We start from the raw sequence: 26,667 nt of genomic DNA, 5'->3' as shown, positions 1-26,667 counted from the left end.
AACCAACCACTATCGTATCTCACAATGAGGATACTGATACTACCTTCCCATTTCATATTTGCCCCCTGACATATGAAGAGTTAATGGCTTAGATCTTTATCATTGAAAAAATGTTTAAATTAACCATGATGGCAAACTAGAACATTAAAAGCCCTAAAAATGCATAAAAGTCCTCCATGTTTTAATAAACCCTAATTGCACTAAATTAGATGAATTGTAAAATTTGGTTAATTTCCTATTATGGGTCTCTGCATGGCATCCTTTGATTTTATTTAGGTATTAAGTATTTATGCCTTTGACATAATGTCATAATGAACAAACCATCTAAACCAAGGACATGAATACTAACTATAATTTACTACAATCTCTAGGCTCCTTACCCACAAAGGTAAAAACTAGAATCTTTATTACTATTGAAAAATTAAATCAGCAATAGCATTTTCATTCTGTAAGTTAAAAATACACTTTTTAAAAAGAACCAGACTTCTTTATAAAAAAGACTCAATTTTTTTTAATGGACTGAAATCATGAGGTACTGGATGAATAAACCTTGATTCCAATCACATTCTCATTATTGACTCAAGAATGACCCTATTTTTTATTGACTTATTTACTGTTTAATTTTTAATTTACATAGTGAACACTGTTAAATCCACCACCCACTAGTTGCTAAATGTAACTAGTACTACTAGCCATCTGTATACTCCCTAACCACATGGCTGACAGCGTCATTAATCTTTAAGATTCCATACTCCTGCATTGCTCAGAGTGTGCCATGAAGCACTGGCCTAAGATTTACTTTAATTTATATACATTTATTGATTCATTCATGTTTCTCTCTTATTTAATCACTCAAAGAATACTTCGATTATTTGTTCTTTTTTATTTTTAAAGAAAAAAAGTAAAACCCATCAGTACTCCAAAATTGAAATACTAGTTCATGCAATTGCTGATATCCACTTTGTCCAAAGTGGGATAAGTCTAGATTTCTTCCTCTTCATCTAAAATGGTTTAATCATTAAATTTACTTCATGACACCTCCTCCTCTGCCTGCTTTTAAATAATTGACCAATATATGAACTCTTTGTTCATTAACTTTTAACAATACATTCAAAGTGAAGGCAAGCTAGGGCCCTGGACAAGGACATTGGCTAATACTAGTATCTGTCCATATGTTCATTGTCCACAGATATAACTTGGTAGATTCCTTTTTGTTTTTTCAAATAATAATGAACAGAATTTGTTTGGTCATACCTACTATCAAATTCTCAATATTAGTCCATGCTGGGCTTTTTTCAATCAGGCACCTATTTAAGCAATTGTTTTTAATGTAAAAGATTTATTTCTGAGAACAGGACCAACAACCAGCTACCTACCAGCAAATGTGAAACAACATGGACTTTCATAGAATAGGATACATATTCTTTATGAAAAAAAGTAAGATAAACTTGATCTACTTATGATGAAACTCAGAGTTTCAAGGGATAATATAATAATAATCCTTGTTTCATTGCAAACTCAAATAATTAGTCATCATTCACTTACTCATCTTTATTCTCGCACTGCATTACTTACAATACATTTCACAGACATTATGAACTAAAGCTCAGGAACCAGATCATTGACTCCTCCTAACTTTTTGCTGCAAATCTCTCTCACACAGAAGAAATAACCAGATTTCTTGTTTCTAATGGACATCAAAGTCACAGAGTTTAATTAAAATCTTTGATTCATACATCTCAGAATACTCATCATTAATCTATACTGAACATCATTTTCTTCCTTTATTGATGCACTGCTTATCCCTTTATTCATTGATTCACTAATAATAATATAATCCATTCTCATAAATCAAAAAGCCCAAGAACAACATCCTTGAATGTTGAGAGGACTGGCTCCATGCCCATTTCCCGCAGTGTTAATAGACAAGGACCTTTTTTGCAATACATATGTATGCTCCTTGCCAATATAAATTAGTCAACATCCTTGCTTCATATCAATCTCATGGGTCCATGCTGGCCCTTTTATATTTAAAGATGATTCAAGAAATAACCACAGGACCTTTAATATTTCTCCACATCCAGAATACCAACCATTTTGTCCATCTTCCTGTGTGCTCCTGCCTCAAGGAATTCATAGCTTAAATCTTTATCAATGGAGATGTACTTAAACATAGTTCAATGCAAAAATAAAACACAATGTGGAGCAGCCCCATAAATTAATGAAACACCTCGCATCTTTTTTTATTGAATTCCAGTAGTACTAAATCAGATTAATCATAAATCCCAATTCAGGTCTCTGCTAGTGTTACTTGGCTTTACTTATTAATATATCCATTCATTACTTTGAAAAATTCAAGCAACACCCAAAAGCCAAACTCACAACCCAAGAATATAAACTGCTACTTACATCAATTTCTTCTCTCCTTACCCACACGGTTTGTCAAAAGCAAGATCTTTAGCATTAGAGAATGATTAAATCATCTGTGGCGTTTTCACTTGGTGAAGATGCAGACTTTCAAAAGAGAGAAAGAGCCTGTAGTTAGAATTTTTAAAGTGGAGGTTAGTCTTGTAGTATCAGATCAATCATGAACAAGGGTCCTTTTAGAATGTCATCATTACCCATGAATCGCACTCTCATTTATTGACTTACTTAATTTTTCTTCTTAAACAACACAGTGAACACCAACATGAGAAGAAGAACCATTATCTACCATAAATATCTGTCTATGTACTCCCTATCCATAAATTTAACAACTCAGTGGTTGCTATTAATGGACCTCACTTGTACAAAATTGGATAAATGTAAATCTTTGTTTTATGGCATATTCTCACCAATGAAGCACAAATTTTTCTGATTGATGTCTACTGATTCATTTATTTATTCATATATATAATTAGGCATAAAATAAATCAATTACCTACCTATTTTTCTAAAGAATTTCTCCATGCAAATTTCTATGTTCACCTGAACCTAATATTACACTGTATGTTAACTAACTGGAATGTAAGTTAAAACTCAAAAAAAAAAAAAAAATGTGTGCTTTACCCAAAGTGGAAGAAATTGGTATTTCTATTTCTTTATCCGGACAACATTTGGGTATAAAAGGAGTAATCATTACCTTTGGTTCATAACACATATTCCTCATTGGCCCTTGCTCAGCCTTCTTTTGAATAATTAACCTATGCAGAAATGCACTCCTTCATTCCCTTATGACAATATGCCAGTATCAATGAAAACCAAGGCACAGAACAGGAATACTAAATATCCAGTCTCCATGCTCATGACCCAGAGACATAACTGATTACTAAAACCTCTTCTGATTTTTTTTAAATTAAGCTAGTGAATACAGTTATATTAATTGTAACTCTGGTCATATGACACATCCTCATAGGTTCACGTCTGGCCCACTCTTAATAAGACAATATTTAAACAATTATGCTTTTTATGTAAGCCTTTATTTTTGTCCTTCTTCACTAAAACCACCACACAAACAATCAAAACAGCAACATGAACTCTTAGGTGTATCTGTCCATACCTGTCCTTATGGTAGAGTTCAGAGCTTTAATTGAATCTTTGGAAACTGGTGTACAAATATACACTAATTATAATATTTTATTACATAACTTCATAGTTGGTCCACATGTGGTCTTCCTTATCTTTGCTCATTTACACATTTCCTTATTCATTCCTGAGTTCATTTCCCAAAGAGTCTACCTTATGTCCTTTTTGCAATAGTCCACAGATTTTCAGACTAGGACTAACACAAATTTCTTTGTTTGTTCCATTTTTATTTTTTTTATCTTTTTAAGTTTTTATTTAAATTCCAGTATAGTTAACATACAGTGTAATGTTAGTTTCAGGTGTACAATATAGTGATTCGGCACTTCCATACAATACCCAGTGCTCATCACAAGTGTACCCCTTCATCCCCATCAATTGTTTCCCCTATTCCTGCCCCTGACCTTCCCTCTGGTAACCCTCAGTTTGTTCACTATAATTAAGAGTTTGTTTCTCACTTTGTCTCTCTTTTTTTCCCTATCTCATTTTAGATTGTTAAATTCCAAATTGGAATGAAATCATATATTTATCTTTCTCCGATTGATTTATTTTGCTTAGCATAATATTCTCTAGCTCTATCGATGTCATTGTAAATGACAAGATTTCATTCTTTTTGATTAATATATATATTTATTAATTCTTTAAGTAAATACCTAGTAGTGCAGTTGCTGGATTGTAGCTTATTTCCATTTTTAACTTTTTGAGGAACCTCCATACTGTTTTCCATAGTGGCTTTACCAGTTTGCATTCCCACCAATAGCGTGAGAGGGTTTCCTTTCCCCACATCCCACAGGATTTTATTTTATTTATTTTTATTTATTTTTTAAGATTTTATTTATTTATTCATGGGAGACAGAGAGAGAGAGAGAGAGAGGCAGAGACACAGGCAGAGGGAGAAGCAGGCTCCACGTGGGGAGCCTGACGCAGGACTCAATCCTTGGGTCTCCAGGATCATGCCCTGGGCCGAAGGTGGCGCTAAACTGCTGAGCTACCCGGGCTGCCCCCCCACAGGATTTTAGATTCAAACTCAGCCTCCACTTGAGGACTCATCATTGTCTCCAGCTTTACACTCTTTCTTCAGTCCTTTATCCTTTTGTTTATTGATTCATTCACTGCTCCAAAAATAATATAGTCAATACATATAAATCACAAAAGCTCAAAAATATTATCTTGAAAATTACTAAGATCTATGCATATGCTCATTTCCCACAGAACTAATGCATTAGATCTCTTTTTGCAATGGCCTTCAGAGTAGCACACATGTGCTTCCTGAATATTTTGAAGAGATGAATGTTAAAATCCACCGTCATGTAAATACCATGTATAAACATGTATGAAACACCTGCCTTTTGTTAGGAGTCATCAGTTGTGCACAATTGAATCAATCATCATTATCTATGGTTCCTAATCTATCCCTGTCATAGGTAATGTACAGCATTCTTTAATGCTATACTTTCATGTAGCTCTTTATTAATTGAAATACTTCAGTGAACACCCTTGAGGAAGTTACCTTAACCAAGCACATAAACTTTGACTATTACCTCAGTATTTATGCTCCTTAACCACAGATCCAAAATCTTCATCATTAGATTTCATTAAAGCAACTATTCTGTCTTAATTCTGAGAGAAAAATCAGGCTTTAAAAATAATGGGAAAAAAATAATGACAAAAAACATAAATTTAGGTATGCTTAAAAGATATTAATTGTAGAGTTCTAGATTAAACATAAAACTTCTTTCTTTTCATTGGCTCAAGAATATCACTACTGTTTATTTACTTAATCATTTAATTTTAAATAATATAATGAACACCGTCAAATCTACCACTCAACCCACAAGGGATAACTACGATAATTATAAACATGCCCACGTACTTCACATAGGTAAAATCTACATTGTCCTTTTCAAAGGATCTCCCTTGTACTGACTGGATAAATTTTTTTTAAATTTTTTTTTTTTTTTTATGATAGTCACACAGAGAGAGAGAGAGAGAGAGGCAGAGACACAAGGCAGAGGGAGATGCAGGCTCCATGTACCGGGAGCCCGACGTGGGATTCGATCCCGGGTCTCCAGGATCACGCCCTGGGCCAAAGGCAGGCGCTAAACCGCTGCGCCACCCAGGGATCCCTGACTGGATAAATTTAAATCCTTGTTTCACAGCATATTTTAACAATGGTCCATGGTTGACTCTACATAATGTATTCATTCATTCATTCATTCAATTACCCATGGAATAATTTTAACTGTTGTTCATTAAATAAAGAAAAAGCAGGAGCACCTGGGTGGCTCATTCAGTCAAACATCTGACTCTTGATTTCGGTTCAAGTCATGATCACAGGGTTCTGAGATGGAGCCCCAAGTCAGGCTCCTCGCTCGGCAGGGAGTTTGCTTGAGGATTTCTCTCTCCCTCTCCCTCTTCCCCTCCCCACACTCACTCTCATGAGCTCTCTCTCTAAAATAAATGAATAAATCGAAAGAAGAAAGAAAGAAAGAAAGAAAGAAAGAAAGAAAGAAAGAAAGAAAGAAAGAAGAAAAAGAAAGAAAAAGAAAGAAAGAAAGAAAGAAAGAAAGAAAGAAAGAAAGAAAGAAGAAAAAGAAAGAGAAGAAAGAAAGAAAGAAAGAAAGAAAGAAAGAAAGAAAGAAAGAAAAAAGAAAAGAAGAGAAAAAAAGAGAAAAGAAAAGGCAAAGGTGGTAGCTTCACTGTTTCACTTATGGTGAGCACAGCATAACATACAGAGTTGTCAAATCACTATGATGTACATCTGAAACTAATGTAACACTATGTGTTAACTATACTTTGACTTAAAAAACAAGAAAAAAAAAAAGAAAAAGTGAAATGGTAAAATAGGCAGCACCTCAGAAAGGAAATAACTACTACATGTATCTGTGTACATTATACAAAGCAGGAAAAGCCTAGCTTTTTTTAAATATGCATAGAGTAGTGCAAAACAGGATAATCATCATCCTTATTCCATAATAAGGGACCTCGCTGGTGTATGATTTTCACCTTTTAAATAAAATATGAATCCATTCATACGCTTACAATAACATATAATGTGTCATTATTATAATTATAACTCACCGGACAAAACTTTGAATAATATTAACATGTGATCATATGCTCACAGTAAACCATCTTGTTACAGGATCTATTCTCATCACTGGTCTGTAACCTCTTTTTTCAATTAGAGCCTTATTATTTACTTATGCAAACATTTTTCCCTTTTCTTAATAGAATAAACCATCAGCAACCCACCATCAATTCATAATCACAACATTCAATCTTGGGCATACCTTTCTATCTGCTCCCTGCTGAACAGAGTAAAACCTTGACCTACTTATTTTTCTAGACCTCACTACTTCAGAAAGGTCTCAAAACATACTCTCATAATTGAACGAGGTGTGGCTTTCCTTGTCATCATTTACCCCTTCATTTCTTTCTTTAATCAGGCCTTATTTCATTTGTGAATAAAAACATCCTACACCCAAGGAATACAAAGCCTAGGAAAAGGATCCTGAATATTCCCTTCTTCCTTCACAAGTACATTCACCACAGAGGAACTCTTCCTCTTCTTGGGATGACCTCAGACCTACAGAGCTTCATCAAAATCTTTAATTCAGACACCCCAGGGTACTCATCCTGATCCAAACTTGGCAATTTTTTAAAAGATTTTATTTATTTATGAGACAAGGAGAGAGCACGAGCAGAGGGAGGGGCAGAGGGAGAGGGAGAAGCAGACTCCCCACTGAGCCGGAGTGGGGGGGTCCTCCATCCCAGGACCCTGAGATCATGACCTGAGCCAAAAGCTAATGTTTAACTGACTGAGCCACCTAGGCACCCCTAAACATGGCTCTTTTTGGTCTTCATTCATATCTTTCTGCGTCATTTTTACATGCACAAATTTTAACAATACAATCAATAGCCACGAATCACAAATGCCAAGAATGAGATGTATGATTCTTACTAACATTAGCCTATCCTCACTTGTCCCACAAAGCTAATACATTTGATGTCTTTATCTAGTGCACCTCTGGTTGCACATAGGGATTGACAGTGAGCTTCATATCAACATCACATTGATACAGGTTTTTGTTTGTCTCCTTACAAGTCCACATTGCAAAGATGGTAAAATGAACAACTGTCAACCCTCCTCTTCCCTAAAAGAATGTAATTTTCGCCCATCGTCCTATGTTCTCCTCCCTCAGCAAGTAAATGACCTTGATCTTTATCAACGAAGGGATATATACTTCTAAATATACTTTGGTGCCAAACTAAAATGACATATTATTAGGTGGCCTTGAAAATGACTAATCTAAAAAAAAGAAAAAAAGAAAATGACTAATCTATGAACCTTGATTCATAACATATTTATACTCTTGGTCAATGCTTGATGTTCTTTGATTTTATATATATGTATATCTATCTATCAAGCCAGTTTTTTAAAAAAAATTTCTTGGAAATTCATGAACAATCTCCTCAGAGAACAGGAACTTTGATAGCTATTTATATTGGTCTCTGTGCTCTTTGCCCACAGAGGCAACAAGTAAGATCTTTACCATTAGAGAATTACTAAGCTGGCTTTGGTGTGCTCTTGCTTTAAGTGAAAAAGCCAATTCTAAACAGTCTCTATTAAATGTGTCTAAGTGGACGTGAGTTTTACATTGCCTGATTAATGATAAAGCTGGATTGTATCACATTCCCAGTGTTGGCGCAAAAACCGTACTTCTTTTTATCAGTTCATTTTATTTTTAATTTTTGGCAATGTAGTAAACATCATGGAATCTGAGACTTGACTCAAGAAAAAGGCTTGTAACCATTATATTCCCTACTCTTGATAGCCTAGTAATTATTTTCCTGACTCGTGAAGAATTGTATGGATTTAGAACCTGGCATCATGGCACATTCTCAATAGTCTTAGTTTTATCACTTATTTATCTAATTACCAATGGAATAATGTGATCATCTATTTATTTCTCTAAAAGCATACATAATATATGAAAATTCATGTTTCACAGCATTATACACATATAATGTAAATAGATAATATGGTAAAATTATGTATATACAGTATATAATAGTAAACTTTCCAACTGAAACCCAGAACTGAAATACCATCATTACATAAAACTGTTTCTATGTCCTTAACCCAAGTAGGAAGAAACTAGACCTCATCTTTTTTATATGGCCATCAGTAGGGTAGATTAAGATTACTTGTTAATGCTCCATATTGTCCATAATTTTACCTCTTTTAAGTAATCGTTTGAAATGATCATATTGGGGCACCCGGGTGGACCAGTTGGTTAGGTGTCCAACTCTTTATTTCAGCTCAGGTCATGATCTCAGGGTCATGAGATGGAGCCCTGCATCGGGTTCCACACTGGGTGTGGAGCCTGCTTAAGATGCTCTCTCTCCCTCTCCCTCCACCCTCTCCTCCTCTAAAAAAATAAAATAAAATAAACTGATCATATTCACTCACTCAATAACTTATAATAATATATAATTACTTGAGATTCTATAGACCCTATACTTGAACACCTAGACATACTATCAACTGCCCACACACTCACTGCCCACAGAAATAACTGTCTCTTTTCAGTTTGTGCTCTCAAATAAAATTCAGGGAACACAATTAGATTAATCATGACTGGTGTCACATAGCACCTCCTCAACACTGACTTGTTCTTGCTTCTTTTCAATTAGAGTTATGTAATCATTGGTTTATATAAACATTTTTTTCCTTCTTCCTAACAAAACTAACAACCAGCAAATTCCCAGCAATGAGACTGTGGACATGCACATGTTGATACATCTGTGTGTGCTCCTATGTGTCTGGACTTCCTATGTGCTCTAAAGGGGACAACAGCTTTTACCTATATATAGGTAATATATATTCAGTATATATTATATTGAAATTCAATGTTAAACAAATATGTTACTAATAATACTTGTTTCATGACAAGTTCTCGTAAGTGATTACATGTGATCTTCTTTGTCTTCATTCATTTATTCATGCATTCACTGATTCACTTACACAATACAATCCATACACAAAATCACTAAGACCCAAAACCAGATCACCAATGGGCTTGAACTCTATTCCCTTAAAGAAAACGACTAGGTCTCTTTTATTGTTTTTTCAATTTCAGTTCCTGTATAGTTAACATACAGTGTTATTATATGGACCTCAGAGTTAAGGGTTTAATCAAAATTCTTGATTCATATACCCCAGAACTACTCATCATTGATCCAAGCTCAACATTCTTTTACTTCGTTTATTTATGTATACATTGTGTATTGATTGTTTATGCATTACTTATTGATTACTTCATTCATGACTTCACTGATATAAAAAAAGTACTTCCTATGAATCACAAAAATCTAGGAACAAGATCTTTGAATATTGCAGGGAGCTGTTTATAGGCTTATTTCCCACAGAGCTAGTAAATGAGATCTCTTTTTAATTGGACCTCAGTGTTGCACGTATGGATTAATCAATAAACTTGCTTCATACCCATCCCATGTGTTTCACTGCACTCTTGCTCATCTTTCATTTAATTTCTTCATATTTTAAAAATAGTACACTGACCCTGCCTTCGACTTTCTCCACAACTAGAATGCTGGCAATACTTTCTATCTTCCCAGGTGCTCCTTCCTCAAAGATTTAACTATCTAGATAGCTATCAATAGAGAATGTTCTTAGAATGTGGTGCAGAAATAAAATGGACTATTAAGCATCTCTGAAAATGGATGAAAACCCTCAAATTTTGTTCCCAATGGATCTCAATTAGACTAAAATGAACTAATCTTAATCCGCGGTTCATTACACACTCCCAGCTGTGGTTTGTGCACAGCGTGTTTGGTTTCACTTATGTTTACAGTGGCCATTCTTCCTTTGAAAACAATCCCATGGACCACATGAATTACTTTCAAATCAAGAACACAAACTCTGTCACTTACATGAGTCACTTTGGTCCTTATCCATAGAAGGGACAGTCAATATCTTCCTCTTGAGATAATGAAGAAATCAGACTAGGTACATTGAAACTGTGGAGTAAGAAGCAGATTTTAGAAAACTGAAGAAGCAGTATAGATTCAAAATTTTTTAAAGGCACTTTAGTCCTACTGTACTAGATTTATCATAAATCTCGTTTTTAATTACATTCCCATTCTTAGCCCACAAATGGCAACCTTTTGCCTTACTGAATTCTTTAATTATTAATATATGTACTATAAGGATAATTGCTAAATCTATATCCTAGTAGAAGAATTAAGAACAATGCCTATTCCAAATTCTGTCTATTAAACCTTAGCCACACAGGTCCAAGCCTGGATTGTCTTTTGTATGGTCTTCCTTGATTAGAATTTGGAAAATTTACATCTTCAATTCTTGACATAGTCTCATCAATGATCCATGCTTGACTGTATTTTATAAATTTATTCATTTGTTTGGGGTTTATTTGCCTATGAAATAATTTATTTGAATTTTCTCTTCTTTTCAAAAAAAAAAAAAAGCAAAATACTATTACAAGTAATTGCCTCTACACCCTTTACCCAAAGTGGGCAGAGCAACCCCTTTTACTTATATGGACATCTGAATGACAGCGAAAGATTAATAATGAACTTCTTCTAATGACATATTTATCCTCATAATATGTTTGCCCTCTTTTAAATAATCTCTTCCTTCTTTCATAATAATATCAATATTTGTTGAAACTACATACCTAGACATACCTAAATAATACTAATATCTTCCCATAAACTCAAATACCCAGAGAAAAACAGTTAGATGTGTTTTTTAAAAATGATACTGATTTAGAATAACTAACCTAATCACAAGTCCTCTCATGTAATACATTAACATTGGGCCATGCTTGGTCTTCTTTAATTAAGTAGTTCTGTAATCAATATTTATTATGTTTTCTTTTTCTCCCTTTTCTTAATAAAATTAACAACCACGAATCCAGAAGTAATACCCATGGTCACAGACATCTGCCTACATGTTTCTGATAAAATACAGTAAAAGCCTTGCACTCTTCACTTGCTGGAACTCAGCTCCTCAGAAGTATTTTAATAATAATGTATTTCTCATTAAACACACTCATAATTGGCAAATACCTAGCCCTCATTGTATTTGTGGATATATTTCTTACTTTACTCATACTGATTCACTACTACATGTGCATAAAAGTACCTAAAATGTACCAAAGCCACAAGCAAGGCATTTGTATTCCTAACTTCTGCCACAATTCATGTTCCACCAAGGCAAGAAATTAGGTTTGTTTTTTATGATAGACCTCAGAGTTATAAGGTTTAATCAAAATCCTTGGTTCAGACACCCCAGGGTACTCATCATTGGTCCAGGCTTGGGACTTTTTAATTTATTCATTTACACATTTGTTCATTCATTCATTCATTGACTAAAAATTATTCGATCATATTCATGAATCACAATAAAGCAAGAATAAGATATAAGAATATCACTAACTTCTGTCTTTTGTTTAATTTCTCCCAGAACTAATACACTACAGTGACTCACAGTTGTGTATACAGATCCATCATTCTTCATGCAAACTCATACTTATCATAACCATGTGTAGCATTCTTTCTTTAATTTGGTCAAATTTTAAACATATAATGAAGAAAATCCAGGAACCAACGGTTCACCAACAATCTTTACTTGTGGTCTTTATCACCATGTTAGACACTCAAATCTTTTTCAGTGGTGGAATGTGTAAATCAAGAATGATGGAATATAAAATGAAATATTAAAAAAGGTAAAATGAATGAAGCATCCTCTTTCACTTTTTTTTTCTCTTTCACTTATTAAAAAGGACCTTGTTTGTTCAAAGATTAAGCTAAAATTTTGTTTCATGGCACATTTACCAGTGCTCATTCCTGAGTCTCTTTATGTATTTATCTCTTTTTTTATTTATTATTTAATTTGATAGTCGTGGATTAACTAGTGATTTAACTATCTTATAGAAGAAAATTAACAAGAGTCTACCAGCAGCCTAAAGTGAAATAATACAACATGACTCTATCTATGAACCTGAAACAACTAGGTTGGAGCCTAGACTTTGTTTTTTTACATGGGTATTAACAACAAACACTGAATTTATCCTAACTCTTGCTTTATGAGTTATGCCCATCACTGGTCTATGATTTGCTTTCTTTTCATTATTTGATTGTGATTTAAATGTATTCATCCATTCCCTTAGAATCCCTAGCTTGGAATCTGAAGAAACTGACCAAAAACTCTCAATAAAACTAGTACCTGTCAACTTGTTCATTACCTCCAGAGGTAACCAACTAGATCTTTGCTATTTTTTAATGCACTCAATAAATAAACTAGGTTAATTATAATTCTTATATAATCTCAACATTGGTATTCTTCAATTTTCTTATTTATTTCTACTTTATTTCTCATCTTCCCCTTTTTATTTTTTTTTTTAATTTTTATTTTATGATAGTCACAGAGAGAGAGAGAGAGAGAGAGGCAGAGACACAGGCAGAGGGAGAAGCAGGCTCCATGCACCGGGAGCCCGATGTGGGATTCGATCCCGGGTCTCCAGGATCGTGCCCTGGGCCAAAGGCAGGCGCCAAACCGCTGCGCCACCCAGGGATCCTCATCTTCCCCTTTTTAGAAATGGATATCAGTGCTTTATTTTTTTAATGAACTTCAGTGTTTCAAAAACATATCAATAATAATCCTTGGTCCATGAGATACACTCATCATTAGTCCATACTTGGCCTCTTTTCATTCATTTATACATTCGGTTAATGATTTGCTCATTGATTTGCTTATGCAATAATAACCTAATCAATACCTGTGAGCCTCAAAAGTCTATGAGTAAGACTGCAATCTTTCTAACCCCGGATGTCAAGCTCATTTCCCATAAAAGTGAGACCTGATATTTTTTGCAGTAGATTTCAGTGGTGCCCATCTGGATTAACCAACACCTTTGCTCAGAATGTTATCTCTCACTCTATGCTTACCCTGCTTGATTCTCTTCTAGTTAGTTAGTTAATCAGCTACTTGTTCACATAGGTCATTTTCTTTCAAAACAAAAACAAAACTAGCAACACATCAACAACCCAATACAACACCACTGATTACCACACATATCTGTTCATATGCTCATTAACCATAGGGATTAACCACTTTACATCATTTTTATGGATTTTGGTGCTTCACAAAAAAATATTTAAAATATTTCTCACTTCAATATGCACATTAATATTTAATGTGTGCTTTTTCCTATTTTTCTCTTTTGCTACTCATTTTTCATCGATCCATTAATTGACTAATAATAAAACAATCAGGGCAGCCCGGGGGGCTCAGCAGTTTAGTGCCGCCTTCAGCCCAGGGCGTGATCCTGGAGACCCAGGATCGAGTCCTGTATCAGGCTCCCTGCATGGAGCGTATCAGGCTCCCTGCATGGAGCCTGCTTCTCCCTCTGCCTGTGTCTTTGCCTATCTCTGTCTCTGTGTCTCTCATGAATAAATAAAATATTTAAAAATAATAATAATACTAATAGGGATCCCTGGGTGGCGCAGCGGTTTGGCTCCTGCCTTTGGCCCAGGGCGCGATCCTGGAGACCCGGGATCGAATCCCACATCGGGCTCCCGGTGCATGGAGCCTGCTCCTCCCTCTGCCTGTGTCTCTGCCTCTCTCTCTTTCTGTGACTATCATAAATAAATAAAAATTAAGAAAAAATAGTAATAATAATGAAACAATCAATATCCATGGGTCATAAAAACATAATGGAAAAGATCCCTGAATATTTTCACCACTGGTGCATAGTAGTGCTGGCCAGTAGACATAGTGCAAGCCATCCATAAACTTTTCAGTTTTCTAGAATCTGCATTTTAGAAAATTAAAAAGAAACAGGTAAAACCAATTATAATTGTATATTTTATATAATCCAAATTGATTTAACCTAAAATACTATCATTTCAACATGTCATCTATATAAATATATTTCAATGAAATATTCTATTTTTTGGAGTGGGTCTTCTAAATTTGGTGTGTATTCTCAAAATAGATCACATCTTAATTCACACTAGCCGCATTCTAGTGCTCAGTCACCACCTGTGGCTAGTGGTCACTCTATTGGGCAGCATATGTGCACAGGCTAATTTCCCACAGAAATAATACACTATCTATCTCTCTATAATGATCAAAAACAGATAAGTCTATCAAACTCTTGATACATATCAATCCCACACTCATTACCAGCCTGTTCATAGCCCTCTTTTTTTTAATTTGTTTGTTTTTCAAATATAAAACAATGAACTATTATGAATTCCCCATCATCCAGAATAGAATACTGATAGTGTCTGTCCATCTCTCCATGGGCCACCCTCTTGACTAGTTAACAGCATAGAGCTTTTGTACCAATGAGAAAATGTTTAAATCAGCAGTGATGTATTTAATAATGGAACAATAAAATGCCAATAACACAAGTAAAAGTTTGGTATATTTTTAGTAGAACTAAGTTGTATTGAATTGGGTTCATTGTAAGCTTTGGTTCATACCACACTCATCATTGGTTTACCCACGGCCTCCTGTGATATTACCAATATATGAAGCTATTTGTTTCTTTTAAGTAATACAGTTAACATACATGAGCAAACCACCCCAACCAAGAACAAGAACTTTGTCACTTACATTAGCCTCCATGCTCCTTACGCATAGAGGCAAGTTGCTTATCTGTTACAGATGGCTATTCAGCTCTAGTGCATTCTTTCTGTAGAATAGAAATCAGGTATAAGAAAAATGAAAGCTATTAAGATTTAAAATTCTTTTAAATGAATGTTAGTTGTGAAATACCAGAGTAACTATAATCCTTGGCTTCGGGGAAGTGTGGAAGTGGTTCCAACACAGTATGTTCACCATGTGAGAACAGATAATCCATCTCTAGAAATTTCTGCGTAAGGAAGAGTCTCATTCAAACCAGAAGTGAATCATAATGGCCTAGACTTTGAACTAAAGCACTGGCTTTATGGACTTTTGTTCCAAAGAAAGAATAACTGTACTTTATGTATGACATGAAGTCCACATACTCTCACCAGTTGGGAGAAATGTGGTAGGTTATGTCATTTTTCAGCAAATGTTCCTTTTCCCTTCCTTAAACTCCATGGGAGGAATACCTTCCCTACACCATTGATGCTGCACTTGGTCATATGACTTGCATTGCCCAGTGCAACATAAGTGGATGTGGCTTAAAGCCTCTCCCAGAGGAGGCTTTCAGTGTGCTTGGGTGGTTTTTCTTGGCCCCTGGAGCTTCAAGCTTTCACTATAAGAAGAGGATGTCCCAGACACTACAGCTCCTATATCTAGGGACCTTGAATAACAAGGCAAATGAGGCAGATGTGAACCCAACCCACAGCCTGGAGTGTAACTGCCGTAAGAGACCCACAGACTCATATATGAGAAATAAATATTGTTATCATTATTCTTCTATAAGCCACTGAAATTGTGGATTACTTGTTATGTAGCACTGTCACAGCAATGACTAACTCATATATTTCTTTCCTTTTATTTTTAGGAATTTTTTCATTTACTGATTTTCTATAATATAGTCAATGAAATCACCATGAAGTCACCATCAAATGCACCAAGAAAACTAATTTGTATCTATATATACATTATATATATAATTTTATGTATTTATTACATATAATTAACACTATTTGTTATATTTTATCATATGTGATCACATATGTATACATGAATGTCATGTGTGGATATAAATTATAATTAGAATAGATAAATAATCTTTGAAATCCTTATCCATAAATAAAGACCTTTATATGATGAACTTGTATCACCTTATATAAATATTTGGTTCATGATACACTTTCATCATCAGTCCATACTTACTCCTCTTTATACATATTGACAATTAGTTACATCTGTCTCTACGCTCCTCAGTGACAAATGGAGAAGAGACCTTTTATTAATGGACCACAGTTGTGGTGACTTGTATGAATCACAAAAACTTTGGTCCATGCCACATTATCATCTTTGTACCATGCATGGACTATTATTTTTATTCATTTTTAAATTAAATAATATAATAATGTAATGAATATTGACAAAACCACTATTCAGCCATCTATCACTTGGACAATAGATTTTTAATCCTTTCCTACCAAGATGCAAAGATCAATGTTAGAGAAATGTTCACATAAACTGTGGAACACACACACCAGGTAATATAAACAGTTTATAAAAATAAATGAATAAGCCTATGTCTTTTTTCCATGACTTAAGACTTTTATGCCTGTGAATCTCAGTTGCACAGAACTGGATTAATTAAAATTTTTGTTTCATGAGGCATTCTCATCTCTGGCCCCATAACTAATCCTCTTTTATTAATTTATGTATTATTAATTTATGTGTTTATTCTTTTTAATATTCAAGAAATTCCCATTACCCAACTCCTCAACACAACTAATAGAGTAGCCATGAGTCACCTATGACTATTTAAATTAATAAAAATTTAAGATTCAGTTCCTCATACACACTAACTACATTTCACAGGCTCAAAGTCAAATGTAGCTAGTGGCTACCATATTGGACAGGACAAATTATATAAAACACATCTGTCACTGCAGAAAATTCTATTGGGCAATGCTAATAAATACTCTTTATCTTTAAGGAATAGTCTAGAACTTTTTCTCATGAAATTAAACCGCATTAATCATAGTTCTTGATCATTGGTCTATGCTGATTCGTTTGATTTGGTCATTTCTAAAGAAGTTTTAATGAAAACCCATAAATTCAATCTCTTACTCCACAGGTAGAACACTGACATTATCTTTTATCGACCTTGGTGCTCCTTGCTCAGAGTTAGCATCTTAGATCTTTATCCATGGAGAATTGTTTAAATAAACTATGGGTGTGTATGTTTATATATACATATACAGTGAAACAAAAAGTAGTTGGTAAAAGGAATGAAACAGACTAGATTATTTTGATAGAGGTCAAAAGCACAGAAATGAATTAACTGCAATCCCTGGGTCCTTCTTATCCCCAGTCTGTGTTTTGGCCTTTCGTGTATTTTATGTATGTATGTAATTATTTATTTGTTTTTAGCATTAAAATCAACATCCAACACACCATCATGCAAAACAAGAATACTGACTACTCCTTAACCAAATGTTTTTTTAAAAGGATCTTAGATGTACACAATTAGAATAATCTTAGTCCTGGGATCATGAGATATTATCATCATAGGCCCATGATTGCTATCTCTTATTTTATTCCTCAATTTGTTCATTCATTCATTTATTTAGTTATGAACACTCTTGAATAACTTCCCTGCCAATGATTTAAGAACATCAATAATCACTTACATTTTCTTTACGTACCTTATCCATCCAAATAAGATTCAACATCCTCACAAATATTGCATGATTAAATGCAGTATGGTGTGTCCATTTTGTGCAACAAAAAGCAACTATTTAAAAACTGAACACCCTGGATCGTTTTCAATGGTTTTCACTTGTGTAGAATTAAAATAGCGAGCCTTCGCTTATGAAACATTACCCTCATTGGTCTACACCTGGCCCTTTTTCATTTTATTTATCTTTTTCAAAACATCATAAAAAATTACCTGTGAATCTTACCCAATAAATAGAAAACTACCAATATCCATGTCTCTGTGAGCATCACTTTTGCCAAGTTAACATCCAAATTTATCAATGCAGAAGTGTCTATATAAGCCATAGTGTATAAATTAATATAAATGCTATTAAAATAAATAAAATTGCATATATTTTCTGTTTTAATGTCCTTCAAATTTGCAGGATTGGGTAATCATAAATCACAAATCTTGTCTTCATTAGTCCATGCTTAACCTTTTTTTATTTATGTACACATTCATTTATTTTTCATAAATCAATAAACACACATGACCTCACCACTCAACCTAAGAATAAGAAAAAGTAACAATTATATTTATGTAGAGATATGCATGTTATACACATATATATATACATGTATACAATTAACATACATGAATATAATTGTTTCTTTTTATTTTCTCATCTCCTACACGGAGAGCAATCTAGTTATATTTTTTTAATTAATTTATTTATTTATGATAGACATAGAGAGAGAGAGAGAGAGAGAGAGAGGCAGAGACACAGGAGGAGGGAGAAGCAGGCTCCATGCCAGGAGCCCGACATGGGACTCGATCCTGGGACTCCAGGATCGCGCCCTGGGCCAAAGGCAGACGCTAAACCACTGAGCCACCCAGGGATCCCTATATTATTTTTTCACTTGGTGACAGTTATGCCAAATGAGAGTCATCACCTTGGTTCATGGCACAGTCTCCTCATTGGTCTTTGCTTGACCATCTTTGATCTTATTTGTGCCTGTTCATGTTTAATAATGCATACACACACACCCATCAGCCAACCACCCAACCTTAGAACAGTAACACCAACCATCACTCACGTTGGTTGGTCCATGGCTCATTTCCCACTGAGGTCACAGCCAAGATCTTCATCAACAGAGTGTCATTAGACCCACTCTGGGGCCTCCATTCTGTGGAACACAAGGCAGGTATTAAAAAGGATGAAACAACCCAGGTATTTTTTAACAGCCGTTGGATGAACAGCACAAGACTAATCACAATTTCATTCATGACACGATTTCACCATTGGCCTAAGCATAGCTCTCATTGTACATATTTTTTCACTTAATAATCTTATAATAAACGTGGGTGACCTAATCAAAAACAAGAGTAAGAGTAACAGCCATTACAAGCATCTGTCTCTATGCTTCTTACCCACAAAGGAACCAGCCCAGATCTTCTTCCTAATGGACTCAGATATGCAGAGTTGAGGTAATAACAATCTTTGATTCCAGGTATAATTGCATCATTGTTTCCTAACATCTCCCTTTTACTGTTTTTACTTAATTTTTTAAAGGTAATAAACACATCAGGTCAGCACTAACACAGAACAAAAATATCAATCAGCACTTATATTAGTATTTATATACCAATGCTTCTTTTCCACAGAGGTAAGAGCTTTATTTTCTTTTATGGTCTTAAACGGTCCACAATTGTACATAAGTGCATTAATATTAATCCATAATTCATAAAATATTGTCTCTGGTGGTTCATGATCAGCCCTCTTTCATTCTTTCGTTTATTTTATTTACTCATCTAATTCATATTTAACTACACAGCAAATACACTCGAATCCACCATTCAGCCCAAGACCAATGACTGTTTTATATAACTGTTGATATGCTTTCACCCACCATCCTAACACCCTTGAATTCTTTGGGCTTTGTTTCTGTTTTATTTTGTTTTTTAATAACTACAGTTGGATACAACACATTACTCATAACCCTTGTTTAAAAACACATCCTCATCACCGGTCCATGCTTAGACCTCTTTAATTTTATTTATGCATTTATTCATTTTTAACTATTCAGTAAAACCCATTAAGCCCCACCTACACTCCTCTACAGCTCCTTTCCCCACAAAGATCTTTCATCTCCTGCGAAAAACCCCGGTGTGCCCATTCTATGGAACACAAAGCCCCATTAAAAGGAAGAAAATAGCCTAGACCTTTTTTTGTTTGTTAATGTCAGGTTAGCAGACCTGAATTAATCATAATCTTTTGTCCAGAACGCATTCTCACAATTGCTGTACTCAAGGCCTTTATTACATTATTTCTTTATCCTTTATTATTTTTAATAATAAAATTAATAACCACAAACCACTCTCATCTCTTTATAGCCCTCGGTTGTGGAGAATTAACCACGATCCTTGGTTCAGGGTTGCTTCTGGCCATTGCCCCAGGGTTGCCCCTCTCTTATTTTACTGATTCTTAGAAACTATACAATAACCATGCGTGACACCCACCTACCTCCATTTCCCCCGCTCTCAGCCCTTTGCTGCCCTCTGATTTAAATGGTCACTCCCCAATCTCCACAGTACCCTCCCCTGCCCCTATTATATATATATAATATATATATATATAAAGTTTGATCACATATATGTATTCTTTACAAATATTTTCCATGGGCCCCTGGCTTGCAGGACCTCTGTAGGGCTCTGTCAAAGGAGAGAATGAATCCATGGCTGAGTGAAGAGAACACCCACCAGGGGATAGTAGAAGGACTCAAACCAAGATCTTTGAACTCCGTGTGCCATCTTTCCTTCGCATGACTCTGTGCTCACAGTCAGAAGGCACTGTCAGCAATGGCCAGCGCACAACTGTTCACACCACACTGCCTGCCTCTGAATCCAGCCTCAAGCCCTGACGAGCTGGACAACAACAGAAAAGTGAACTAACCTCTCTGTGCCTGGTTCCCCCTCTGTAAGATAGTTGTAGCACTATGCCCTAAGCAGAATTATTCATTATTTTCCCACCAAAGGCAATCAGGTAAGCTCCCCCACCCCCACCCTGTCTCTGAGCCCCTCACCCAAATCTTTCTTCCCTCTGTAGCAGCGCCGGAGCTGTGGTGCTAGACAGACAGACAGACCAGGTTCCACCCCAGCAGGCACTCATGAGCTGTGTAACTGCAGAGACGTGACCTGGCCTCTCTGTCTTGTGCCCCGACTTGTGCGATTTGTAGACTGAGGACAGCAGCACCCTCGTGGGTCCAGCGTGAGGGCGCAGTGAACTACCGACAGTTCCTCAAGCAGCTCCCACCCTGAACCCCGCCACCCCCCACCGCGACCCCGCCCCCCACCCACCCCCCACTGGCCACACAGCCCCCAGTCTGATTAGAGAAATGAATTATCTCGACGCTCAGGCCAAGCCGAGGGTTTCGGGAAGGATGGGCCTCGGGCAGGAAATTGTTGGGATCTGTTCTTTTTTGGACACGGCATCAAAGCTTAAACAAGTGCCCTGGAAAATAGAAATCCAACTAAGGGATGCGCTTTAGAAAACTAAAATTCATTTCATGAAATGGGGCTGCCCTCGGGGGAGTCTATGCCAGGAGATTTTTGATGATCAAATCGTTTCCCAGAAACTACAAATGCCTCTACTCTGACCCTTACTGACAATATAGCCAGTTGCCTCCCTAGCCTCCCAGACTGGCCTGATAGGTGCCTGGCACACTGACCACAGTGCAACTCTTGAGACATGAAAAATTACAAATAAGTTTTAAAGCAGACATACATTGTGTTTATGTGTGCATAATGTAAGAGATACACAACTGTATCTACTCAGGGACCTTCTTAAGGGAGTCATGGGAACACCATCAGGCTGGGAACCTAGGCTCCTGCCTTTGCCTTCAACACACTAAATGGCCTTGGGTGAGGCCCTACCCCCTCTCTGAGCCTCAGGTGGCAACAATCCACCAGTCTGTCCTCCCTCCCAGGTGGTGTGGAAGTGATAAGCATAAAGTTTAAATGCAAGTTCCCTTCAAGCATCAGAGGATCATTAATGTTGTACCTCCTGTACCCAGCACGTAGTGTTCACAGCATGCCTTAGCATACATTATCTTGTTTGATCCTCACAGCAGCCCTGCGAATTAGACATAATAATCATAATTAGCCAATATTGATTGAATGCATACTCGGCACCAGGCACCATGCTGCCTGCTTGGCATGCATTGACAGTCTGCTGGGGTGGGTACAATTCAACAGCATCTTGTTTCTTCTCCCCCTCCCCCCAAAAGTTCTGAGCACACATTTTGGGCCAGGTACTGGTCTAGGTGCTGGGATACAGCAATGAACAAAACAAATAAAATCTGAGAGCTAACATCCCTTGGGTGGAGACAGAACAGACTACTAAAAATAAATAGTGGTGTATGGACTATGAAGAAAATAATGGTGTAAGGACTATAAAGAAAAATGAAGCAGGAGAAGGAGCGATAGCAAACAGCAATGAGAGAGCATCACCAAGAAGGGGATATTTGAGCAGACATGATTAGTCCCATTTTACAAAGGAGGAAACTGAACCTCAGAAAGGATAAGTGACTTACAAGTGGTCACACAGTAAGGAAGGTGCTGAGTTCCAGAGTTTGTCTTACCCAGTTATCCCCATTCCCTCATTTTTGTGGCAGTTCTTGCTCTCTGATACCCCACTGTCAGCCTATAAGGTGTGTGAACACGTGTATGGCTGAGTACGAGGGCTTGTCTGACCTCCTACACAGGCAGTCCCAGAAGCACAGGGCATCTCCAGGATATGCTAACAGCCATAGATGAATAAATACACTGCCTTTCTTAAAGAAGATGCAGTGGTGACAGTTCCTGCAGGACTTGCACAGATTCAGTGTCAGGTAACGCTGAATTCATAGCATGCTCCCAACGTCCAGCAAGTCAGCAGAGAGGCTGACCCCATATCCTGTCATTTGGCTGGTAAGGCATCCAAACACACTCCTCCCCTAGTACTACCCCCATATGCAGCTACACATTGCCTAGGCTTAAGTTGCAAATATTATGCACAGAAATGAAAGGAGGTCACCCAGTCCTCATGCCCTAAGTGAGAAAAGACTCAGTGGAACAATTCTTTGTTCCAACTAGCCACCCTCAAAAGAGCAAACAAAGAAATATCTCTAAAGTGACTATTTTCTCCCCCACCCCCAAAAAACAGATATAGAAAGACATTTGGAAAAAAAAAAAGAAATTTGGTAAGAACATATATGAGAATACTTGGGGAACTTGCCCACTGCTTCTAAAAGCCATGAAGTTGAATCAAGACAACTTAATTGTTCATCTTGCCCTTTACCTATTCAACTTCTTTTCAGCTTCCATTAAACTTCTCTATAATTCTCAATACTCCCAAGGAAATTCCTTTGGGGGGAGTTTCACCTATTCTAAGGCTTAATATTTCATTAGATGGATCGCGTCCATTTGGTATGTATAATTCTCATTTCCCTAACTAGAGCTAAAATCTTGTAGTCTTAAATTTATATATGTGTTTCTATTTCATGGACTCCCTCTCCAAAAGCAAACTCATACACCTCTCTGAGCACCTGTTCAGCTATCTATAAAACACGGATAATGATTTTTAAGCAGTCAGAGATATTAATACCATCTCAATAAAAATAGTTATGACAATTTTAATTTTAACTATAATAGAGTATTTATTGATGTTAACCATATGGGAAACATTGTTTTAAGCTCTAAATGTTTAATTCTTTTAATCGTCAAGTACCCATTAATAAGGTACTGTTGGTATCCCCATATTGCAACTGAGGAAACTGAGGCACAGAGATTAAATACTCACAAAACTAATAAATGGCAGACTCGAGAATTAAACATGAGCATCTGGGATGTGTCTAACACGATTTAGCCCATATGCAAGGCATCAAAACCTATCTGCTGATTTTGAGTCAGGCCTTCAGAAAGGCTTGCTGATTTGCCCTTCTGCCCTCTGTCTGACTCTCTCTCTCGATGCCTTGTACTCCTTCAGGCCCTAGAGTAATTTTTTATATCTACTTGCCTTAGTATTCAGTCATCATAGGAAATACCAAAAATTTAACTTGATTAATTATACTGCAAGATGTCAATGGTATACTTGACCCTTATATGTATGATAGTCACAAATAGGACAAACTAGGGAAGGTGTTACTTGAGAAATAAATTTAGAGTCTGGGGGCTGAGGTCTAGCCCCCTGACAGATCAGGAGGGCAATACTAACATGGGTTAACCCCAAGGAGTGAATTTTTTTTCAGACACGGTCTTAGAGAAAAAAGAAATGGGAAGAGGGTATGTGTTTGGAAGAAAAAAGCAGACTAGAGTTCAAATCCTGGTTCTGTATTGTTCCCTATATGATTTGGGGCCAATCCCTTGGCATTCCTAAGCCTTAATTTTCTTGTATCTTAATTGAGGATGGTAGTTGCTAACATGGGGGGGTCACTGTGATGATTCAAAGGAGATAAAATTATGCCAAGTGGCTACAAAAGGACTGAGCATGCGGTTGGGCTCAGGGCTTAGTCATCCAGGAGAGCCAGAGGAGGGAGGCTGCCTGCTGTTTCTCAGTGCAGTGTGAAAACTGCTGGGAGCGAGAGTTGCTGCTGAGACGCTCCAGCAGCACAGCTGGGGCTTGGTCCCTGGGACCTGGCAGCCCACCTGTTGTCCCAGAGCCACCTGAGCCAGTCAGGACGCACAGAGGCAGAACAAAAGGCAGGAGCTTCGCCACCAAGCTCCATTCAGAGGAAACATCTCTTCAGAGACCAAGGAAGCCTTTGATGTTGGTGAGAAACCGGCTCTTCTCTCTCACTCATCCATCTAGCCACCCTCTGCACTTGAATTCATTCCCCCATCTCACCAGCATGCATCAGCCACCACACCATCTCTCCATCTGCTGATGCCTCATTGAGGCAAGCATCCATCCATCAGACCGGACATCCATCCTTCCACCTCTCCATATTATACACAGGAATCAGACAAACCTGGATTGGGAATCCTGGGTCTTGCTTCCTAGCTGACCTTGGACAAGTCATTAGCTTCTCAGAGTCCTCTCATCTGTAAAATAAAGGGAAATCAGTCATAGCTGGGGTGAGGATTTAAAGAGAGAGTGGACATACCAAGGCCTGGCCTGAGCAAATGATCATTAAATGTTCATTCCCTCTGCTTCTGCAATCGGGCTGGGGTATATACAGGGAGAAAACCAGTACGTCTCACGTGTCATATTGAGAAATGATTTTCTAGAAATTACCTGCAGTGTTTCAGTGGTGTGCATCCCCCTGCAGCACCAGGGGTTGGGCAGTGGCCAGAGCAGTTTGGGGTAGTGGTCCCTCCTGGACTCACAGCAGAGAGTGCCATCTAGTGGATCGGCAACCAGCGGGGTCCCTTGTAGGCCCCAGGTTGGTTGCTGTCTGCTGTTGGGTGACAGTTCTGAGCCAGCCCGGAGGTCCCAGCCCTCAGACTGCAGACTGCCCTTGTTGAGATGTGCTACACGTACGGTCTTAATCACTCAGGGGGCCTGGACCACCAGAACCTTTTGTTTTGTGGATGATAGCCAGTTCTGTGTTGCCTACCCTAGCCCAGCTCCCCTTTAAATGTTTCCAGAAAAAAAAAAAAACTATTCTAGCACCTACTGTTTGTTGAGTGTCTGTCATGTATTAGAAATAGGGCTGGGGGCTTCACATGCACTGTCTCTAATCCTCTAAATGATCCTCGGAGAGACTCAAGAGTTTCCTCATTTTTAGTAAGAAAACCCACCTTTACTGAGGGTGGGTTACTCACTTAAGGTGAGGGTATACAGTCAGACCCAGGAATTTGTAGCTCCACTTACCTGCTGACATCCCAGTGCCCCCTTGAAACTGCAGGTAAGAATTTGGACACTGACTTGAACAAGCCAACTGTAAAAGAAATTTATGAGTCAATTGGGGATATTTGAATGCTGAATAGATGCTGGATGACATTAAGGAAACGCTGTTAATTTTTTAACTGTGAAAGTGGCATTGTGGTTATGTTTTTAAAACAGAAAAGAGTCCTTCTTTTTTAGAGAAAGGCACTGAAATATGCTCAGAGGAAACAATATGGTGTCTGGAATTTGCTTCAAAATAGTCCTGGGTGGAAGTGGAAGGAGGACAGTACACAGCTCTGACAGGATATGGGGGGCTGAGAGCTGTCGGCACCTGGGTGGCAGCAACATGAAAACTGTGTAAATTGTGATGGGAATATGTATTACTTTCTCTACTTTTGTGTTATTTCAAATTTTACATAATTGAAGGTTTTAAAGATCAACAGGTAAAAATGAAGTGCAGGAGGTGAGGGGGTAGGAGAGAGCCCACTGAAAAAAGCAAAGAAGCCTAGCGTCCAAACTAAATGTTGGGGGGGTGGGGGGAGGTGGGTATCAGGGAGCTGATTCATCGGAATGAATGCCTCCAAGTGGAGAGGGTACAAGAAAGGAGCCAGGGCTGGTGGGAGCAAGCCATTCTAAGTTGAGAGGATTAAGGACAAAGTGCAAAGGTGCAAGATGTTAAGGAATTAGGTGCCCACCAGCCACCCCTAGGCCCTCCCGCCTTCCTCAGATGCCCCCTTGGTCCCCCCCCCAGGCCCTCCAGCCCCCTCCATGGCCCTCCTGCCTCCCTCAGACACCCCCTTGGGCCCCTCAGGCCCTCCAGCCCCCTCTATGGACCTCCTGCCTCCTTCAGATGCTCCATGTTTCCCC

General features: G+C 37.3%; 1 long non-coding RNA gene and 3 other non-coding genes across 19 annotated transcripts in view; all 4 read right to left on the bottom strand.

The window, feature by feature from the left end:
- The window catches only part of LOC140640485 (uncharacterized), a 106,889-nt gene that overhangs the window by 69,549 nt on the left and 10,673 nt on the right, over nucleotides 1-26,667 (bottom strand). For all 16 annotated transcript variants that reach the window (XR_012037220.1, XR_012037228.1, XR_012037219.1 and 13 more), the window contains 7 exons: nucleotides 25,786-25,852; nucleotides 24,941-25,013; nucleotides 21,994-22,065; nucleotides 19,031-19,120; nucleotides 15,233-15,311; nucleotides 10,519-10,605; nucleotides 2,410-2,514 (listed from right to left, as the gene is read on the bottom strand). This is a non-coding gene — a long non-coding RNA (uncharacterized lncRNA). The remainder of the gene's footprint in view (nucleotides 1-2,409; nucleotides 2,515-10,518; nucleotides 10,606-15,232; nucleotides 15,312-19,030; nucleotides 19,121-21,993; nucleotides 22,066-24,940; nucleotides 25,014-25,785; nucleotides 25,853-26,667) is intronic.
- Nucleotides 1,691-1,762, bottom strand: LOC140640773 (small nucleolar RNA SNORD113/SNORD114 family). Its single transcript, XR_012037406.1, has one exon. It is a non-coding gene; the product is annotated as a small nucleolar RNA SNORD113/SNORD114 family (small nucleolar RNA).
- LOC140640759 (small nucleolar RNA SNORD113/SNORD114 family) lies at nucleotides 9,739-9,810 on the bottom strand. The gene has a single exon (XR_012037394.1). It is a non-coding gene; the product is annotated as a small nucleolar RNA SNORD113/SNORD114 family (small nucleolar RNA).
- Nucleotides 11,850-11,921, bottom strand: LOC140640763 (small nucleolar RNA SNORD113/SNORD114 family). Its single transcript, XR_012037397.1, has one exon. It is a non-coding gene; the product is annotated as a small nucleolar RNA SNORD113/SNORD114 family (small nucleolar RNA).

The sequence above is a fragment of the Canis lupus genome, chromosome 9 (assembly GCF_048164855.1).
Source record: "Canis lupus baileyi chromosome 9, mCanLup2.hap1, whole genome shotgun sequence".
NCBI classification, from domain to species: domain Eukaryota; kingdom Metazoa; phylum Chordata; class Mammalia; order Carnivora; family Canidae; genus Canis; species Canis lupus.
Note: the sequence above shows the minus strand (reverse complement) of the source record. Positions and strands in the feature narration are given on the sequence as shown.